We start from the raw sequence: 20130 nt of genomic DNA, 5'->3' as shown, positions 1-20130 counted from the left end.
ATGCAGCTTGTCTGAAATGTCTGAAACACCTGATCTGTTGCATGCTTGTTCAGGGGCTATGGCTAAATGTATTCGAGGTGGAGGATCAGCAGGATAGCCAGGCAGCTGGTATTGGTGAAAAGGAAATAGATGCGGGGGGAAAAAAATAAAAGCTCTACTTACCCAGGGTTTCCTCCAGCCCCTGGCAGCTGATATGTCCCTCGCCGCAGCTCTGATTCCAGACAGTTGCCCGGGATCCCCTCCGCTGAAGATGCTGACCAGCATCTATTGCGCTCACGTGCTCCGGAGTGTTCTGTGCAGGCGCAGAACTACTGTGTCTGCGCAGAACCCTATAGACCACATGAGCGCGGTGGTGAGTGGTGCTCGCACAGGAGCAGAACATGCCAACCTGGTGAGGCCGGAATCCGCATCAGAGGGGACCCCGGGCTGCCGGCTGGAAGCGGAGCTGTGGCAAGGGACATATCAGCTGCCAGGGGTTGGAGGAAGCCCTGAGTAAGTAGATCTTTTTTTTTTTTATTATTATTTTGTTGATTTTCTCAGACCTTCCCTTTCAGCGTTTTCCACGCAAATGAATGGACAGTGCTGGTACTGTTGTTTATGTAAGCACCGTGTTTTGATCCCAATATCTACCATTGTCTCCCTGCCACTTAGGCAATCCTAGAAGCTGAATCCCTTACCGCTGCGCTTCAGTGCAGGGGAGCAGGTCTGGGCCAAGGCAAAGGCGAGAAAGGCTCGAGCCTTAAGGGTGCAGTGTAGGAGGGGGCACAGGGCCGGGCCAAGGCAGAGACGAGCGAGGCTCCAGCCTCAGGGTGCAGTGTAGGAGGTGGTGCAGGGCTGGGCCGAGGCAGAGGTGAGAGAGGCTCCAGCCTCAGGGTGCAGAGTAGGAGGGGGCACAGGGCCAGGCCAAGGCAGAGACAAGAGAGGCTCCAGCCTCAGGGCGCAGTGTAGGAGGGGGCACAGGGCCAGGCCAAGGCAGAGACGAGAGAGGCTCCAGTCTCAGGGCGCAGTGTAGGAGGGGGTGCAGGGCTGGGCCGAGGCAGAGGTGAGAGAGGCTCCAGCCTCAGGGCGCAGTGTAGGAGGGGCGCACAACTCACTCAACTATCATTCCCCGAATGTGTTTGAAGCAAAGAGAAATAAGAAAAGGGGATACATGTCAGTGACTGCAAGACAGATATCTAGAGGATTTAGGTGTTGGGGAGGTTGGGGGCCCTGGGGCACCTATTAGTCTTATAGCAATCAGTGTGTGACGGCTGGGGTGGGAGGGATGGAGGGGCACACTCTGGTGTCAGCCTTGGGTGCTGGAGGACCTTGTTCCAGCTCTGCAGGGGTGAAGCATTAGCCATAGCAGCCATAGCAGCTGCTATGGGGCCCTGGAGCAGAGGGGGGCCCAGGTGGTACTTAATGTATTCACCATTAACTTTCGTGTATTCCTCCACCTTGTGACTATCAGTGCCTATGGACTATGTGCAGTGTTGATGCATGGCAATGTAAATTGCCCAATTCTCCTATTCATAGGGTAGAGGCAGGTGCTTAAGAGTGCCTACATCTGAGGGCCCCATGAAGGTTTTGCTATTGGGCCCCATGATCTCTAGCTATGCCATTGCTTCCGTGTCCCCCTGTGTAGTCAAAAACATGATACTTGCCACAAATTACTGGAAGCATCACAGAAGGCAGCCAAAGGCTTTTCTGCATGTCTGCGTCAAAACGTTTGAGCAAGACGCTGTGCGCCACCCGTGTCATTTGGCCCGAGTGATGCTCATCAAGAGTAACTCGTGATCACAAGTCGTTTTTTACGATCTCTCAATCACGAATGCCAATCACAAATGCACTCGTGATTGCACTCATTACCCGACTCCTGATCACGAGTCGGTATTCGTTAAAAACCCGCCGACTTTAGCGGTAATAACAAAGCCCCCTTACATGCTAGAAACACCACCTTTGCCAGATTTGTGCAGAAGAACAGTGTGAACAAGAGGAAACATTTATATTATAATAATATTTTTTCAAAAACACCTTATAGTTTTTCAGAAAATTGATTTTAAAGTTTCAAAGGAAAGAAGTATACATTTAAATGTGGTAAATACATTAACTGTCATTTATCGCATTTAAATGTATACTTTTTTCCTTTGAAACGTTAAAATCGATTTTAACCACTTAAGCCCGAAGGGTTGACATTTTTTTACATCCGAGCAACTTTCACCCCCCATTCATTTGCCAATAACTTTATCACTACTCATCACAATTAATTGATCTATATCTTGTTTTTTCCGCCACCAATTAGGCTTTCTGTGGGTGGTACATTTTGCTAAGAGCCACTTTACTGTAAATGCATTTTAACAGGAAGAATAAGAAAAAAATGGAAAAAATTCATTATTTCTCAGTTTTCAGCCATTATAGTTTTAAAATAATACATGCCTCCATAATTAAAACTCACGTATTGTATTTGCCCATATGCCCCGGGTATTTCACCGTTAAAATTATGTCCCTATCACAATGTATGGCGACAATATTTTATTTGGAAATAAAGGTGCATTTTTTCCGTTTTGCGTCCATCACTGTTTAGAAGCCCATAATTTATTAAATCATATTGATATACTCCTTTGACATGCATATTTAAAAAGTTCAGACCCTTAACCACTTGCCGACCGCCCACAGCCCATGGGCGGCGGCAAAGTGGACGCCTAAAGGACCGCAATACGCCTTCAGGCGGCGCGTCCTTTAGGCATGCCGGGGGAGCGATCGCGTCATTGATGACGCGCGCTTCCCCCGGCAACTGGCTCCGCCCACCCGCCGTAACATCCCGCCGGCCATACGGAAGCGCCGGCGGGATGTTAACCCCGCGATCGCCGCATACAAAGTGTATAATACACTTTGTAATGTATACAAAGTGTATTATACAGGCTGCCTCCTGCCCTGGTGGTCCCAGTGTCCGAGGGACCACCAGGGCAGGCTGCAGCCACCCTAGTCTGCACCCAAACACACTGATCTGCCCCCCCCCGCCCACTGATCGCCCACAGCACCCCTCAGACCCCCCCCTGCCCACCCCCCAGACCCCTGTTTGCACCCAATCACCCCCCTAATAACCCATCAATCACTCCCTGTCACTATCTGTCAACGCTATTTTTTTTTTATATCCCCCCCTGCCCCCTGCCCCCTCCTGATCACCCCCCCACCCCTCAGATTCTCCCCAGACCCCCCCCCCCAGACCCCCCCCCCCCTGTGTACTGTATGCATCTATCTTCCCTGATAACCTGTCAATCACCCGTCAATCACCCATCAATCACCCATCAATCACCCATCAATCACCCCCTGTCACTGCCACCCAACAATCAGCCCCTAACCTGCCCCTTGCGGGCAATCTGATCACCCACCCACACCAATAGATCGCCCGCAGATCCGACATCAGATCACCTCCCAAATCCATTGTTTACATCTATTCTCTCCTCTAAACACCCACTAATTACCCATCAATCACCCCCTATCACCACCTGTCACTTTTACCTATCAGATCAGACCCTAATCTGCCCCTTGCGGGCACCCAATCACCCGCCAACACGCTCAGATTGCCCTCTGACCCCCCCTTATCAATTCGCCAGTGCATTAATTACATCTGTTCTTCCCTGTAATAACCCACTGATCACCTGTCAATCACCTGCCAATCACCTATCACCCATCAATCACCCCCTGTCACTGCCACCCATCAATCAGCCCCTAACCTGCCCCTTGCGGGCAATCTGATCTCCCACCCACACCATTAGATCGCCCGCAAACCCGCCGTCAGATTACCTCCCAAATGTATTGTTTACATCTGTTATTTTCTCTAAACACCCACTAATTACCCATCAATCACCCATCAATCACCCCCTATCACCACCTGTCACTGTTACCTATCAGATCAGACCCTAAGCTGCCCCTTGCGGGCACCCAATCACCCGCCCACACGCTCAGATTGCCCTCAGACCCCCCCCCCCTTATCAATTCACCAGTGCATTAATTACATCTGTCCTTCCATGTAATAACCCACTGATCACCTGTCAATCACCTGCCAATCACCTATCACCCATCAATCACCCCCTGTCACTGCCACCCATCAATCAGCCCCTAACCTGCCCCTTGCGGGCAATCTGATCTCCCACCCACACCATTAGATCGCCCGCAAACCCGCCGTCAGATTACCTCCCAAATGTATTGTTTACATCTGTTATCTTCTCTAAACACCCACTAATTACCCATCAATCACCCATCAATCACCCCCTATCACCACCTGTCACTGTTACCTATCAGATCAGACCCTAAGCTGCCCCTTGCGGGCACCCAATCACCCGCCCACACGCTCAGATTGCCCTCAGACCCCCCCCCCCCCCTTATCAATTCACCAGTGCATTAATTACATCTGTCCTTCCATGTAATAACCCACTGATCACCTGTCAATCACCTGCCAATCACCTATCACCCATCAATCACCCCCTGTCACTGCCACCCAACAATCAGCCCCTAACCTGCCCCTTGCGGGCAAACTGATCACCCACCCACACCAATAGATCGCCCGCAGATCCGACATCAGATCACCACCCAAGCGCAGTGTTTCCATCTATTCTCTCCTCTAAACACTCACTAATTACCCATCAATCACCCATCAATCACCCCCTATCACCACCTGTCACTGTTACCCATCAGATCAGACCCTAATCTGCCCCTTGCGGGCACCCAATCACCCGCCTACACGCTCAGATTGCCCTCAGACCCCCCCTTATCAATTCGCCAGGGCATTATTTACATCTGTCCTTCCCTGTAATAACCCACTGATCACCTGTCAATCACCTGTCAATCACCCATCAATCACCCCCTGTCACTGCCACCCATCAATCACCCCCTGTCACTGCCACCCATCAATCAGCCCCTAACCTGCCCCTTGCGGGCAAACTGAACACCCACCCACACCAATAGATTGCCCGCAGATCCGACGTCCGATCACCTCCCAAGTGCAGTGTTCACATCTGTTCTCTACCCTAAACACCCACTAATTACCCATCAATCACCCCCTGTCACTGCTACCTATCAGATTAGACCCCTATCTGCCCCTAGGGCACTCAATCACCCGCCCACACCCTCAGAATGCCCTCAGACCCCAGCCCTGATCACCTCGCCAGTGCATTGCTTGCATCTATTCCCCCCTCTAATCACACCTTGAGACACCCATCAATCACCTCCTGTCACCCCCTAGCACACCTACCCATCAGATCAGGCCCTAATTTGCCCCGTGTGGGCTCCTGATCACTCGGCCAAACCCTCAGATCCCCCTCAGACCCCCTTCCGATCACCTCCCCAGTGCATTGATTGCATCTATTTTCCCCTCTAACCACCCCCTGAGACACCCATCAATCACCTCCTGTCACCCCCCTAGCACTCCTATCCATCAGATCAGGCCCAATACAACCTGTCATCTAAAAGGCCACCCTGCTTATGACCGGTTCCACAAAATTCGCCCCCTCATAGACCACCTGTCATCAAAATTTGCAGATGCTTATACCCCTGAACAGTCATTTTGAGACATTTGGTTTCCAGACTACTCACGGTTTTGGGCCCGTAAAATGCCAGGGCGGTATAGGAACCCCACAAGTGACCCCATTTTAGAAAAAAAGACACCCCAAGGTATTCTGTTAGGTGTATGACGAGTTCATAGAAGATTTTATTTTTTGTCAAAAGTTAGCGGAAATTGATTTTTTATTGTTTTTTTTTCACAAAGTGTCATTTTTCACTAACTTGTGACAAAAAATAAAATCTTCTATGAACTCGCCATACACCTAACGGAATACCTTGGGGTGTCTTCTTTCTAAAATGGGGTCACTTGTGGGGTTCCTATACTGCCCTGGCATTTTAGGGGCCCTAAACCGCGAGGAGTAGTCTAGAAAACAAATGCCTCAAAATGACCCGTGAATAGGACGTTGGGCCCCTTAGCGCACCTAGGCTGCAAAAAAGTGTCACACATGTGGTACCGCCGTACTCAGGAAAAGTAGTATAATGTGTTTTGGGGTGTATTTTTACACATACCCATGCTGGGTGGGAGAAATTTCTATGTAAATGGTCAATTGTGTGTAAAACAAATCAAACAATTGTCATTTACAGAGATATTTCTCCCACTTAGCATGGGTATGTGTAAAAATACACCCCAAAACACATTATACTACTTCTCCTGAGTACGGCGGTACCACATGTGTGGCACTTTTTTACACCCTAAGTACGCTAAGGGGCCCAAAGTCCAATGAGTACCTTTAGGATTTCACAGGTCATTTTGCGACATTTGGTTTCAAGACTACTCCTCACGGTTTAGGGCCCCTAAAATGCCAGGGCAGTATAGTAACCCCACAAATGACCCCATTCTAGAAAGAAGACACCCAAAGGTATTCCGTTAGGAGTATGGTGAGTTCATAGAAGATTTTATTTTTTGTCAAAAGTTAGCGGAAAATTGATTTTTATTGTTTTTTTCACAAAGTGTCATTTTCCACTAACTTGTGACAAAAAATAAAATCTTCTATGAACTCACCATACTCCTAACGGAATACCTTGGGGTGTCTTCTTTCTAAAATGGGGTCATTTGTGGGGTTCCTATACTGAACTGGCATTTTAGGGGCCCTAAACCGTGAGGAGTAGTCTGGAAATCAAATTTCGCAAAATGACCTGTGAAATCCTAAAGGTACTCATTGGACTTTGGGCCCTTTAGCGCAGTTAGGGTGCAAAAAAGTGCCACACATGTGGTATTGCCATACTCGGGAGAAGTAGTACAATGTGTTTTGGGGTGTATTTTTACACATACCCATGCTGGGTGGGAGAAATACCTCTGTAAATGACAATCTTTTGATTTTTTTACACACAATTGTCCATTTACAGAGTTATTTCTCCCACCCAGCATGGGTATGTGTAAAAATACACCCCAAAACACATTGTACTACTTCTCACGAGTACGGCGATACCACATGTGTGGCACTTTTTTGCACCCTAACTGCGCTAAAGGGCCCAAAGTCCAATGAGTACCTTTAGGATTTCACAGGTCATTTTGCGGAATTTGATTTCCAGACTACTCCTCACGGTTTAGGGCCCCTAAAATGCCAGGGCAGTATAGGAACCCCACAAATGACCCCATTTTAGAAAGAAGACACCTCAAGGTATTCCGTTAGGAGTATGGTGAGTTCATAGAAGATTTTATTTTTTGTCACAAGTTAGTGGAAAATGACACTTTGTGAAAAAAACAATAAAAATCAATTTTCCGCTAACTTTTGACAAAAAATAAAATCTTCTATGAACTCACCATACTCCTAACGGAATACCTTGGGGTGTCTTCTTTCTAAAATGGGGTCATTTGTGGGGTTCCTATACTGCCCTGGCATTTTAGGGGCCCTAAACCATGAGGAGTAGTCTGGAAATCAAATTCCGCAAAATGACTTGTGAAATCCTAAAGGTACTCATTGGACTTTGGGCCCTTTAGCGCAGTTAGGGTGCAAAAAAGTGCCACACATGTGGTATCGCCGTACTCGGGAGAAGTAGTACAATGTGTTTTGGGGTGTATTTTTACACATACCCATGCTGGGTGGGAGAAATAACTCTGTAAATGGACAATTGTGTGTAAAAAAAATGAAAAAATTGTCATTTACAGAGACACATTCTACTACTTCTCTTGAGTACGGCAATACCACATGTGTGGCACTTTTTTGCAGCCTAACTGCGCTAAGGGGCCCAAAGTCCAATGAGCACTTTTAGGCTTTACAGGGGTGCTTACAAATTAGCACCCCCCAAAATGCAAGGACAGTGAACACACCCCACAAATGACCCCATTTTGGAAAGTAGACACTTCAAGGTATTCAGAGAGGGGCATGGTGAGTCCGTGGCAGATTTCATTTTTTTTTGTCGCAAGTTAGAAGAAATGGATTCTTTTTTTTTTCTTTTTTTTTGTCACAAAGTGTCATTTTCCACTAACTTGTGACAAAAAAATAAAATCTTCTATGAACTCACCATGCCTCTCAGTGAATACTTTGGGATGTCTTCTTTCCAAAATGGGGTCATTTGGGGGGTATTTATACTATCCTGGAATTCTAGCCCCTCATGAAACATGACAGGGGGTCAGAAAAGTCAGAGATGCTTGAAAATGGGAAAATTCACTTTTTGCACCATAGTTTGTAAACGCTATAACTTTTACCCAAACCAATAAATATACACTGAATGGGTTTTTTTTTATCAAAAACATGTTTGTCCACATTTTTCGCGCTGCATGTATACAGAAATTTTACTTTATTTGAAAATTGTCAGCACAGAAAGTTAAAAAAATCATTTTTTTGCCAAAATTCATGTCTTTTTTGATGAATATAATAAAAAGTAAAAATCGCAGGAGCAATGAAATAGCACCAAAAGAAAGCTTTATTAGTGACAAGAAAAGGAGCCAAAATTCATTTAGGTGGTAGGTTGTATGAGCGAGCAATAAACCGTGAAAGCTGCAGTGGTCTGAGTGGAAAAAAAGTGCCTGGTCCTTAAGGGTTAGAAAGACTGTAGTCCTCAAGTGGTTAAGTAACTATTTATGTTTTTTTTTTTTTTTTTATTATTGTAATTTTTTCTTTTTTTTTTAATTTAAACTTGTATGTGGGTATTTTTTGGTGTGGGAGGTAAACAGGGTTTTTTTTTAATATATTTATATGTTTAATTTGATTTTTTTTTTTTTTACAGGTGTAATTTGCTATTTGGCCACAAGATGGCCAGGATCAAAAAGTCCTGGGAGCGATCGATCTCGCTCCCATGCAGAAGAAAGGAGCCCAGAGCTCAGAAAAGCCGCAGCATCTGAAGAGACGCTGTCGGCTTTTCTCCGGGGGGGTCCGATCAGCGAAAGGGATTTATAATCCCTTTCACTGATCGGTAATCTAGCGGCCAGCAGCGGGGGCGCGCACGGGGGGGCCCGCGGGAGCGCGCGCGACCCGCGGGAGTGCGCGCAGCCCAACTGGACGAGAAATCTCGTCCAGTTGGGCTTAAGTGGTTAAACAAATCTGGCAAATTTGTTTTTTTTAATCACGGCTCGTGATTACATGCGGTTATTCGATTCAAAACCACAATCGAGTCAGATATCCGTTCATATTCGTGATCGTGATCACGCATCAATTCGTCAGTGGGCGTAGTCAAATTCATGATCACTCGAATACCTGACTGGGGGTACCCAGCACCTCTGATTGGCGCTAAGTTGGAGACAGTGTCAGAGTCAGACTAGAAGAGTACAATTGCAGCACCATAAATCATTGAAAAGAACACACACTTACATGTAGCATTGCACTCTTGCAAAGTTCGTTTTAAAATTTGAAAAGAATAATTCATTCCCGTGCACAGGAAACAGCCCCCCAATAATGATGTCCCCATCCACATGATGATGCATAAGCGCTGATTCTAGGATTGGAGGAAGTCTGCATGCTGATTCCCGCGTCTGTGTAACTTTACAGAAGGATGTGAGCAGCAGGACGAGGCAGAAAACTGCAGCAAACACCGAGGCAGAGAGGTTGCCTGGAAAGCGGCCCATTTCCTGTACAGGATCAGGCCTCCATCTTGTCGCAGGCAGCACTGTGTGTCCTCAGCAGTCCAGTGTCTGTGGGAGCTGACAGGAAATACAGGCAGCTTATATACACTACAAAGGAGATGAACATGGACATTGCAGCTAGAGAGAGACTTAGATATTTCTGAGAATCTAAAATTATTGCACTGATTGTAAAAAACTGCTGTTCATTTTGGTATATCATTTATTTGTATGAACAAAGGAAAAGCTATTGAATGGTGAACATGATCCATGTATGACTATTGTAGGGATAAAATTATGAACTCTGGGGGTGGGGGGGGGGGAGGGGGGCATGGCTTGATTCTGAAGCATGATGGCTGCTTAATCTGGAGCTCCCAAACCTCATCTGCATGAAGTTTCTATTCTTCCCCCAGCTATCTTTGCCCTATTAGTGGGAGCACCCGTAAGCAGCAGAACTCTACAGTAGAGCCTAAGATCACATAGACCAAGATTGGGAAGCAAGACCGACTTGGCGCTACCATATAGGTAAAGGGGAGTGCTCATAGCTGTCTGGACTTCTTATAAGCTGCTTGTGCTGCCTGATGAAACGGGATGTTACCTATGAAACGTGTTGCATAAATTCAGAGTTTTATTGAATAAATAACCGTTTTCAACTGACCTTTGGGTCTACTTGGGGTAGGTAAGTCCACCACTACCTCTCATTTTTAAATGGCTTTTAATTATTTTATCCTCACCTGGTGCCTCTGCTTGTATAAGGGGCAATCGCCCCAGGGCCCCAGAGCCTGTAAGGGTCCTTAAGGTGTCTCCCCCATCTTCACTGTTGCTCCCGGGACCTCTGAAGTCTTTGGCAGAGTAGCATCTCACCTGTGCTGGTGGGCAGATCAGACACTGCACTGCCAAAGATCTGCAGGGGCCCCAGAGAGCACAGATAAGTTGGGAGGTGATTGGGAGGAAGAGTCAGCAGCCAGTCAGGGGCCCAGGAGGCTAATGTACTTGCAACAAAGGGTCCCTAATGCCACTTTTAGGTCCGGGGTGTCTGTTGGAGGGCCCCCAGGCTAATTTTGCCATGGGGCCCCATTGTTACTAGTACCGGCCCTGTTGGGAATAACATTCTCAAGATATTCTACACCCAAAGAAACCGCTCCCAGGCCTTCAAGAAGACACCAGCTTAGGAGAGGCAGCTAGCCAAATCCTCGCCAGAGTCTACACCACCAGCAGGACCCAAGGTCAGTGACAAACAGCGAAAGCCCCATACCCTGATGAATAGTCCCATTATGGTGGAGCACATAAAAAGCTCATTTTACATGGCTATGGCAGAGGTAGGCAGTGTTGTAGCTGCCATCATGCTACTTACCCTTGAGGCAGCGGGGTCTAAGAGGGCCTCACAATTTTCAGTAATCCACCGCATTGCCGAGGATCATAATGAGAGAGGCTGTCAGAACACACACACCAACATGAAGACCTGTATAACTGGGGGTGCTGGTGTAATAATTGGGTGAAAGCCATTTCAGAATCTGTACCTCCAGGACAGATCCAAGAGGCCCAGACTGCCCTATTTAACACTGTTCTGGAGAGATCCTCTGATATGAAGGTTGCATTTGTGCAGGCTCACAGGGCCCTACAGTCATGAGGTAATGATAATTAACAGCCAAGAGACACAATTTGCTGTTTAGAATCGTTGCAGCATAACAAGAAATATTACGTGGACTGTAAGGGGGCAAGAAGAAATTCTTTTAATGAGAATCCTGTCCAGCTTTTTCACAACGTATCTGCAATTACCCTGCTTTATCTCTCTACCAGGGAAAAAGGCTTGACATAGAGATGGCTTTTGCCTTAATAGTCCATATGGGGGCAGACCATTCACACTAACACTGCAGGAGTTCTGGTTTTTCTGTTAAATGAAGACTTAGGCCTTCCTTCTATTGAGATTCCTAAGTGAGATGGTGACCTTCAACTTCCAAGCTTGAACTCAATCTGACCAGGCGAACCACCGCACCCAGAGGGATCAAGTGATGGCTGGGCCTGGCGTCCTTTGGTGAGTATTAACTCAGAAGCAAGGGGAAAGTCCCAGACTTCCTGGCACAACTTGATTCATCTGGAGAGGATATTTACCTGACATAGATGCTCCTCCAGCATGTTGCCCTCGCCACTGCTCTTAGAGATATCGCAAACATCAGATTTTGGAGTTGCAGACGTCGAATCCGAACTCCTGGGAAAAGTTTGGATTTGCACAAACCTCCATAGACTTTAATGGACTGTTTCTGGCGATAAAAGTGATGGAAAACTAGTTTCAAAGGCTCTAAAACTGGACAGGGGCATGGTGGAGGGGGATCCGTGGCAAAAGTCCCACCAAAAATTACGGAGTTGACGCAGAGTCATGCTTTAATCCCTAGAGGGCAGAAATCACAGTACATTGCCACATTTGAGGAAAAGGGCTGCTTTAAAATGTCCAGAGTGGGAATGTAAGGGTCATGCCCGCTTCACCCGCTTCACACAGACCAAACTCTGACAGACCAAACTCGGAGTTTCACGCACCGCAAAGAGTTGAGTTATTTTTTAGCAGCCGCTGCCAGTGTCGGACTGGGAGATGGAAAAGCTGAGGAAATCCACTTGCTGTCCAAGCAGCAGTAATCAGGTGTTGCTGTTCACAGTGAAGACTTGCTGCAGGTTTCTATTGGGAGTGGTAACACGGGGTTTCTGCTGCTTGGCCAGCAGGTGGATTTCCTCCGTTTTTCCACCTCCCAGTCTAACTCTGGCCGCTGCAGCCTCCTTAAAATTTAGAATCCCCCTGTGGAGTGGAGTCCTGACGTCCTGGTCTGGACCCTGTTGGTGGGGGCGAACAAGTCAATCAATCAGTCAGTCAGTCATGCGGCGTGCAAAGATGCTGGGTAGGGACGGACTTAAAAGTCTTCGGGCAGGCAGTAGCCCCCCAGGATCCATGCCTCATTCATTTTCATTTTAGGTGAGGTAATCCACACTTTTTTTGACCACAGGGCAAGCCTATGCACCCATAGTCCAGGGAGTGTCGATATCAGCAGTTAAGGCCAGGTTGTCCACTACCTGGCGGCTGAGACGTTCTCGGATGGAGGATCCTAAAGGGCTGTGGTGATGCATTGGACAAAAAATTTGCACATGTCCGACATCACCATAACATCCGAAGAGTGTGCTGTCCTTGCCAGCGTGGCCATGGGAGAAGAAGTATTCCTGGCAGCTCTTTCACGTTGTGCTGTGACATCACCTTTGAACGAAGTGTACAGCATACTTCAGAGGCTGCTGTGGAACTCGTTCATCCTTTCCGACATCCTTTCCGAACTAATATTGCTTTGGTAACAGTTCCAACACTTTGTGCTTATACCGGGGGTCCAGTAGCGTTGCCACCCAGTACAAGTCCTTGTCCTTTAGCATTTTTATACGGGGGTCCTTCAACAGGCAGGACAGCATGAAAGACCCCATTTGTACAAGGTTGGATGCCGAGCTAGACAGCTCCTCTTCCTCTTCATCACTGAGGTCATGCAAGGTCTCCTCCAGCCACATATTAGACCACAGGTAGCCAAAAGGTGACTGCAAGCCCCCTAGGACACCTGCTGCATTTGGTCTTCCACCTACAGACCAGTATTGCATTGTTTGGATGCGGGCGTACATTTTAGTCCAGGGGGGGCGGTGTGCGCCACAGCGATTAACCATTCAATTGTACAGTATTGGGTCAGGGATGCGCAGCCATTTACCTATAGCAGGTGTCGACGTCAAGCCTGGTTGTGGTGGTGGTGATGGTGCCCACAGCTCTTCCTCTTCCTGGTCATGCTCCTCTATGGCCTGATCCAGCACTCTTCGAAGGGCACACTCCAGTAAGAACATGTTTGGGATCAGGTCGCTGATGGTGCCTTCACTGCAACTCACAAGGTTTGTCACCTACTCAAACGGATGCATGAGCCTGCAGGCATTGCGCATGAGCCTCCAGTTACGTGGAAAAAAAGATCTCCAGATCCCCATGGCCTGTCCTGCCACTGTACTCTTACAGATACTCATTGATGGCTTTTTCTTGTTGGAGCAGGTGGTCAAACATCAGCAGTGTTGAATCCCATCAAGTTGGGGTGTTGCAAATCAAGCCCCTCACTGGCAGATTCTTTTCCCGCTGAATCTCTGAAAAGTGCAGCATGGCCGTGTAGGAATGCCAGATACCTTCCTGGACTGCTGGAGGACCTCCGGTAAGCCAGGAAACTTAAACACAAATTGTTGTATAATGAGATTCAACACATGTGCCATGCAGGGCACATGTGTTAACTTGCCCAACCTCAACGCCGCCAGCAAATTGCTTCCGTTGTCACATACAACTTTGCTGATCTCCAGTTGGTGCGGGGTCAGCCAAAGATCCACCATTTCGTTCAGAGCAGCCAGGAGTGCTGGTCCACTGTGACTCTTGGCTTGCAGGCAAGTAATGGCCAGAACGGCGTTACACTGTCGTACCTGCGAGGTGAAATAAGCCGTGGGGACCTGGGGGGGGGGGGGGCAGTAGTAGTTGTAGAGGAAGCCGCAAAAGAGCAGGACTCAGCAGAGGAGGATAGCGCAGAGGCTGCCACAACTTGTCTTTCCACTTGACCTTACAGGTTGGGGATTGCCTTTTTTGAAAAGAAGTTTCTTGAAGGCCTCATACTCCATTAGCTTGTACAGTAAAAGCTGGTGAGCTAGCAGTTCCGACAATAGAAAAATAATAGAAGGGGGCGTGGTTTAGCGCCTGAGCAGTATGGCCGCCTGAGAACAGAGCTCCTCCACTAATCGGCCCGCCGCACCACCCCAGCCTAAAATTGAGGAACCGGAACAACCACATGTCCCTACCTAAACCCTCCGGAGACCAAGCGGCACAACAAATCCGTCAACTCCACGAGATCTTCCGCCCTCGGAAGACGGGGCCTTTCTTGCAATCCACATCCAACATGGCGCCGGCCCCGATTGCAAGCAGCGACACCAACGCGCCCAGCCCCAGCCTACGACCAGATGAAAACCCCGAAGGAGGAGCAGTATTGGACATGCTTCGTGACATGCCTACCACAACCATAATGGAAGCTATAGCGGCAGACATCAAGCGTACCTTTACAGCAGCCATTACGGACTTAAAAGAGGAAGTGACCAACCTTGCAACGAGGGTAAGCTCCCTCGAGAAACAAGATGGAGAGCTTAGCCAGAAAGTAGAGACACTGGAGAAGGCATCCACAACCCAAGACACAAAGATGATAACCTTTAATAGGAAGCTTGAAGACTTAGACAACAGAGGACGGAGACACAATATCAGAGTCCGAGGAGTTCCGGAATCCGTTGGCACCGATCAGATCAGGTCAGCCTTACTCTCTATATTCAATAACCTACTTGAGAAGGAGTCGGACACCCCTATAATAATGGATAGAGCTCACAGAGCACTCAGACCCCGTAAATCCGATGATGACCCTTCTCGCGACATAATTTGCTGTCTCCAAAGCTTTACTTTGAAAGAAGAAATTATGCAGAAGGCACGCACCCAAGAGGCAATATACTTTAACGACACAGAAATCAAACTTTTCCAAGACCTCTCGCCTATAACATTGCAAAATAGACAAATCTTAAAACCTCTGATAGAGGAGCTACGCCAGCGTAACATAATTTACAGATGGCTATTCCCCTTCTGCCTTGCTGCCATGAAAAATGGTAAGACAGTAAACCTCCGTGTCCCTGCGGACCTCCAAGATTTCTGCCTGACACTCAAGATTCCTAAGCCGAAGATCCCAGACTGGTACGCTGATCTGGAAGCTGCAACACCCCCAGACAGACGTAGGCAGCGACACCCATCCTCCTCAGAATCTGATGGTGACTCCATTAAATCCACATCAACCCAACCCCGAGACAGAGCGCCAAAGCTTTCCCGGTTAAAAGAAATGGAGAGCAGGAACTTACGATCTTCCGCACGCAACTCAAAGCCTCCACCTTCCCAAGCACAGGACGAAGAGGATTCTTGACTGCGGTAGTAACACCTTTCATGATGGCCCACTGCGGGCGTAGTGTAATTGCTGCATTTCACATGAGACTCCCTAGCCCACCATGAACCTCACAACATGTCTGAGGCCTGACTATCCAGAGAATCGCATTACTTCTTGAGATGACTGCTCCTGTGACCTCTGAACATCCAAGGCTCTCAAGGGGACTAATGACCAAACGCAATCTACCCCATCTTGATCCAGCTAACTGGCGGACATCTTATTGCATATAAACTCGCATGTTCAGGTCGTATACTCGAATGCTACCACTATATGTGAACATAACCTAAGCACTTCTCTCCTATATAAGATACAGACTAACTCTTCTCTGGTCACTTAGTCTGATTCTATATCAAAATAGTTGTGGAGCACTCCTCAGTTTTCAGAGCGGATGTGCCACGGTATGGCCAGCTGCACCCCGGTCAATCAAACGTGTAGTAGAAGAGAACCGGCACCATCCATTGTATATAGCTCTTTTATTTGCTTATTACAGGCATATCAGCAATCAATGCGACGTTTCAGGGCAGCCGCCCCTTTATCAAGCTATGCTGTGCAGGAAACAATCTACAATTGCATTACAGCAAACATTTATACCCCAGCAGCATCCCAAAGCAACCAATCACATCCTCCCAAAACTATCTAACCAATCATGGGGTCTTACTATATGCGGACCAGATGGGAGACTTATGCCTTGGTCATGCTATTGGTGGATTCAAACGGAGCTCTCAACCACCCCTCCTATCTCACCAGTGGATGCCCACGCTCCGGCGCACCCCTTACGCTGAGACCACTCCCACCAGGCCGCCGCTCCGGCGGACCTGATGGGAAACTGGCCAAGTGTGACGCGTAGTGCGGAGAAAACTCCGCCCATCTCGTCACCCAACAGCGGCAGACGCAGGCGGCGTTGCTAACGCCGCTCTGCGCTGTAGATGTAACTAAGGGGAAGCGCCGGCCAAGGCAGCCAATGGGAGGAGATCACCGCATTCCTTAAACCATTATGCGCATGAGAGACCGTCTACGGTCGCGACAACCGAGACAAACGAAGAAACAATCGTAGTTAACATATCATCTGTAGAACTGTCCTCATCCCAACAGTCAGCTCTCAACTATGGCCTTTCTTTTTCACCTACCAACTTTCCAGATCCACTTGAAGTGGACATTGAATTACAACGCTTCTTTCGGTCTATCAAATTGAAGTATTTTTTCTCCACTCCTAGAGGGGATGATGATAGGATGACTTCATCTACACAATCTGAATGTCTCAGCCTGCGCGATACTACTTTGCGGATTAAAAGCAAATTCCAGCCGACCTCATGTCAAATGATAGACATTTACATCAAAAAAGTGCAAGAAGAAGTGGATTCTTTGATTAGACAGGCCGAGCCTGTTATTTTTCTGCCTAGTTGCCTATACCTCCCCCACTCAGTGTGCACTCTCGTTAGACTGCTCATCTGAAACCTGTCGGATTTAATACTCAGTCAGTATTCTTTACTACCCTGACTGATCTGAATGTACTCTAGAGCTCACAGCCTACTTATCCTACTTGTGGGGCATATCTTTTATAGGTTACCCCAGTATCTTCCCATTTCCCAAATGACCTCAACAAACTGTATGCACGATTCCCAGACCAGCTGGAGAATCTGCTCCTATAACGTACATGGTTTAAACACGCCTCAGAAAAGGTCCCAGATCCTCGACAAACTACACAATGAAAAGGTCACCATTGCCCTCCTCCAAGAGACCCACTTTAAAACAAACTCAGTCCCTAGATTAACTAATAGATACTATAATTCTCACTACTATGCCACCAACCCACAATCTAAAACTAAAGGTGTCTCTATCATTTTCAGTTAGCATTGTATGTTCCAAAAGCAGGACATCCTGATCGACCCCGAAGGACGTTATTTGTTCTTGAAAGGAACTCTTGGGACGAGAGATGTTACTGTTGCCAATATCTATGCCCCAAACACAGGCCAACTCAGCTTTATTACCAAAGTCTTAAATTCCCTACAAATGTTTGCCAAAGGGATGATTATACTAGGAGGTGATCTAAACATACCATTACTCCCCATTAATGATACCTCCACTGGTCACTCAGTACTTACCTACAAAGCCCAGAAAGCAATAAAATTTAAACTGAGCGAACTATCCCTTATGGATACCTGGAGAGTCCTGCACCCACAAGGTAAAGACTGTACCTACTACTCTGACCCTGCTCAACGCTATTCTAGAATAGATTATCTCTTCATAACGCAACCTGACCTAAACCTAGTCCAAAATGCTTCAATTGGCAACATTGACATCTCCGACCATGCCCCTGTATATATGGATATCCTCCTCCCAACATTCAGAAATAAGCAATTCAACTGGAGGCTAAATCCCCAACTGTTGACAGACATCGAAGTCCAAGATGCAATAGCCAAAAAAACTGTCACTGTACTTCAAAGATAATAACACTGAAGATGTCTCACCGTTAACTATCTGGGAGACACACAAAGTGGTCATTAGAGGGGAATTCCTCAGAATAGGAGCTCGCAAAAAGAAAGAAAATCTTGAGAGATATAATTCCCTTATCTCCAAGATTCACAAGTTAGAGCAGCAGCATAAGAAGTCACTACTGCAAACTACCTTGACGGAACTGACTCGTCTTAGAGAAGACCTAGTAACATACCTAAATAAAGAGTATAGGCGCAAATTCATGCTACAAACTAAGCTTTTCTACGAATATGGCAATAAAGCTGGCTCACTCTTAGCTAGGCTACTAAAAAAAAAACAAGCAAATAGAGCCGTACACCAAATAAAAAATCCCAATGGGAAACTATGTCATACCCTACCTGAAATAGCTAGCTCCTTCCGTTCCTACTACGCCCAACTCTATAACTTGAATGATGGTAATAACTCCATACCTTCTCAACAAAACCGAGAAGAAGAAATTAACATCTTCCTGTCCAAACATGGCTTCACTTCTATCAACCCAGAACAAAAGGAAGAACTAGATAGGGACATCTCGGCAGTAGAATTCTTAGCAGCAATTAAAGCACAAAAACCTGGGAAAAGCCCGGGCCCAGATGGCCTAACATCCCAGTATTACAAAGCTTATGCTGCTGCTCTGACAACCCCATTCCTCCAAGCTTTCAAAAGCTCCCCAGAAAATCCCATCTAAACAACTCCTTGAAGCCAGAGCCGGGACAAGGTCCTTAAGCACCCAAGGCTGAGACAGCAAAGTGCGCCCCTCCATCCCTCCCACCCCAGCCGTCACACACTAATTGCTATTAGACTAAGAGGCGCCCCAGGGCCCCCAAGATCCCCAACACCTTAATCTCTAGTTATCGGGCTTGCAGTCACTGCGATGTATGCCCTTTTCTTATTTCTTTGTGCTTCAAACACAATTGGGAATGACAGCTGAATGAATTGTGCGCCCTTCCTACAGTGCGCCCTGAGGCTGGAGCCTCTTCAGCCTCTGCCTCGGCCCGGCCCTGCTTGAAGCACACATCACAGTGATCCCCAAGCCAGGCAAAGATCCCAGTCTTTGTCAGAGCTACCGGCCGATATCCTTGCTGAACCTCGACGCCAAGATACTGGCAAGGATACTGGCTGCGAGACTCCAAGAAATAATTGCTGAAAAAGTCAAAAATGACCAAGTTGGTTTTGTCATGGGCAGAGAAGCCCGTGACAACACAGCAAAAGCGGTGGGGATTCACTCTTGGCTTTCTCGGCATTCGGTGGAAGGAATGTTTCTCTCCACGGATGCCGAGAAGGCATTTGATAGAGTGGCATGGGACTACATGTTTGCAGTATTTGCGAACCTGGGCTTGGGTGACCCGATACAATCATGGTTGACGCTACTATACTCTAACCCGTCAGCTAGAGTCTCGGTAAATGGCACCCTGTCTGACTCATTTACCCTGAAGAATGGAACCCGCCAGGGTTGCCCTTTATCGCCCCTCATCTATGTGTTGACTCTGGAGCCCTTCCTTAACATGGTAAGATCTAACACCGATATAAAGGGAGTCTCTATCTCCAACACAGAATACAAAATAGCAGCTTTTGCAGACGACCTATTGTTTTTCTTAACCGACCCGGAGAAATCCCTACGTACTCTCATGTCAGATTTTTCCTACTTTGGCAATATCTCAAACCTAAAAATCAACTACTCTAAGTCATTTGCACTCAACATATCCTTACCACCTCACACTCTAAAAAAATGTCAAAATCTCTTCCCCTTTCAATGGGATCCAGAGTCGATAGCATACCTGGGGATTAGGCTCCCTTCGAGACTTGAAGACCTGTATAAACTCAACTTTGCCCCCTTAGGACAAAACCTTATGAAACTTCTTGAGGACTGGAGTTCCATTTCCTCTCTCTCTTGGTTTGGCAGGGTTGCCGTAGCAAAAATGTCTATATTGCCTAAGTTCCTATATGTTAGCCAGGCACTACCCATACACTTGCCACCTTCCTACTTCAAAAACCTCCACAAACAACTACACCAATTCATTTGGGCCAAAACAAGACCCCGAATTGCCTTAGCCACGCTACGACGAGCAAAACTAGATGGAGGAATTGCCCTCCCGAACTTTAACACCTACC

This window comes from Hyperolius riggenbachi, chromosome 1 (genome assembly GCF_040937935.1).
Source record: "Hyperolius riggenbachi isolate aHypRig1 chromosome 1, aHypRig1.pri, whole genome shotgun sequence".
In the NCBI taxonomy this organism is placed as follows: domain Eukaryota; kingdom Metazoa; phylum Chordata; class Amphibia; order Anura; family Hyperoliidae; genus Hyperolius; species Hyperolius riggenbachi.
Note: the sequence above shows the minus strand (reverse complement) of the source record.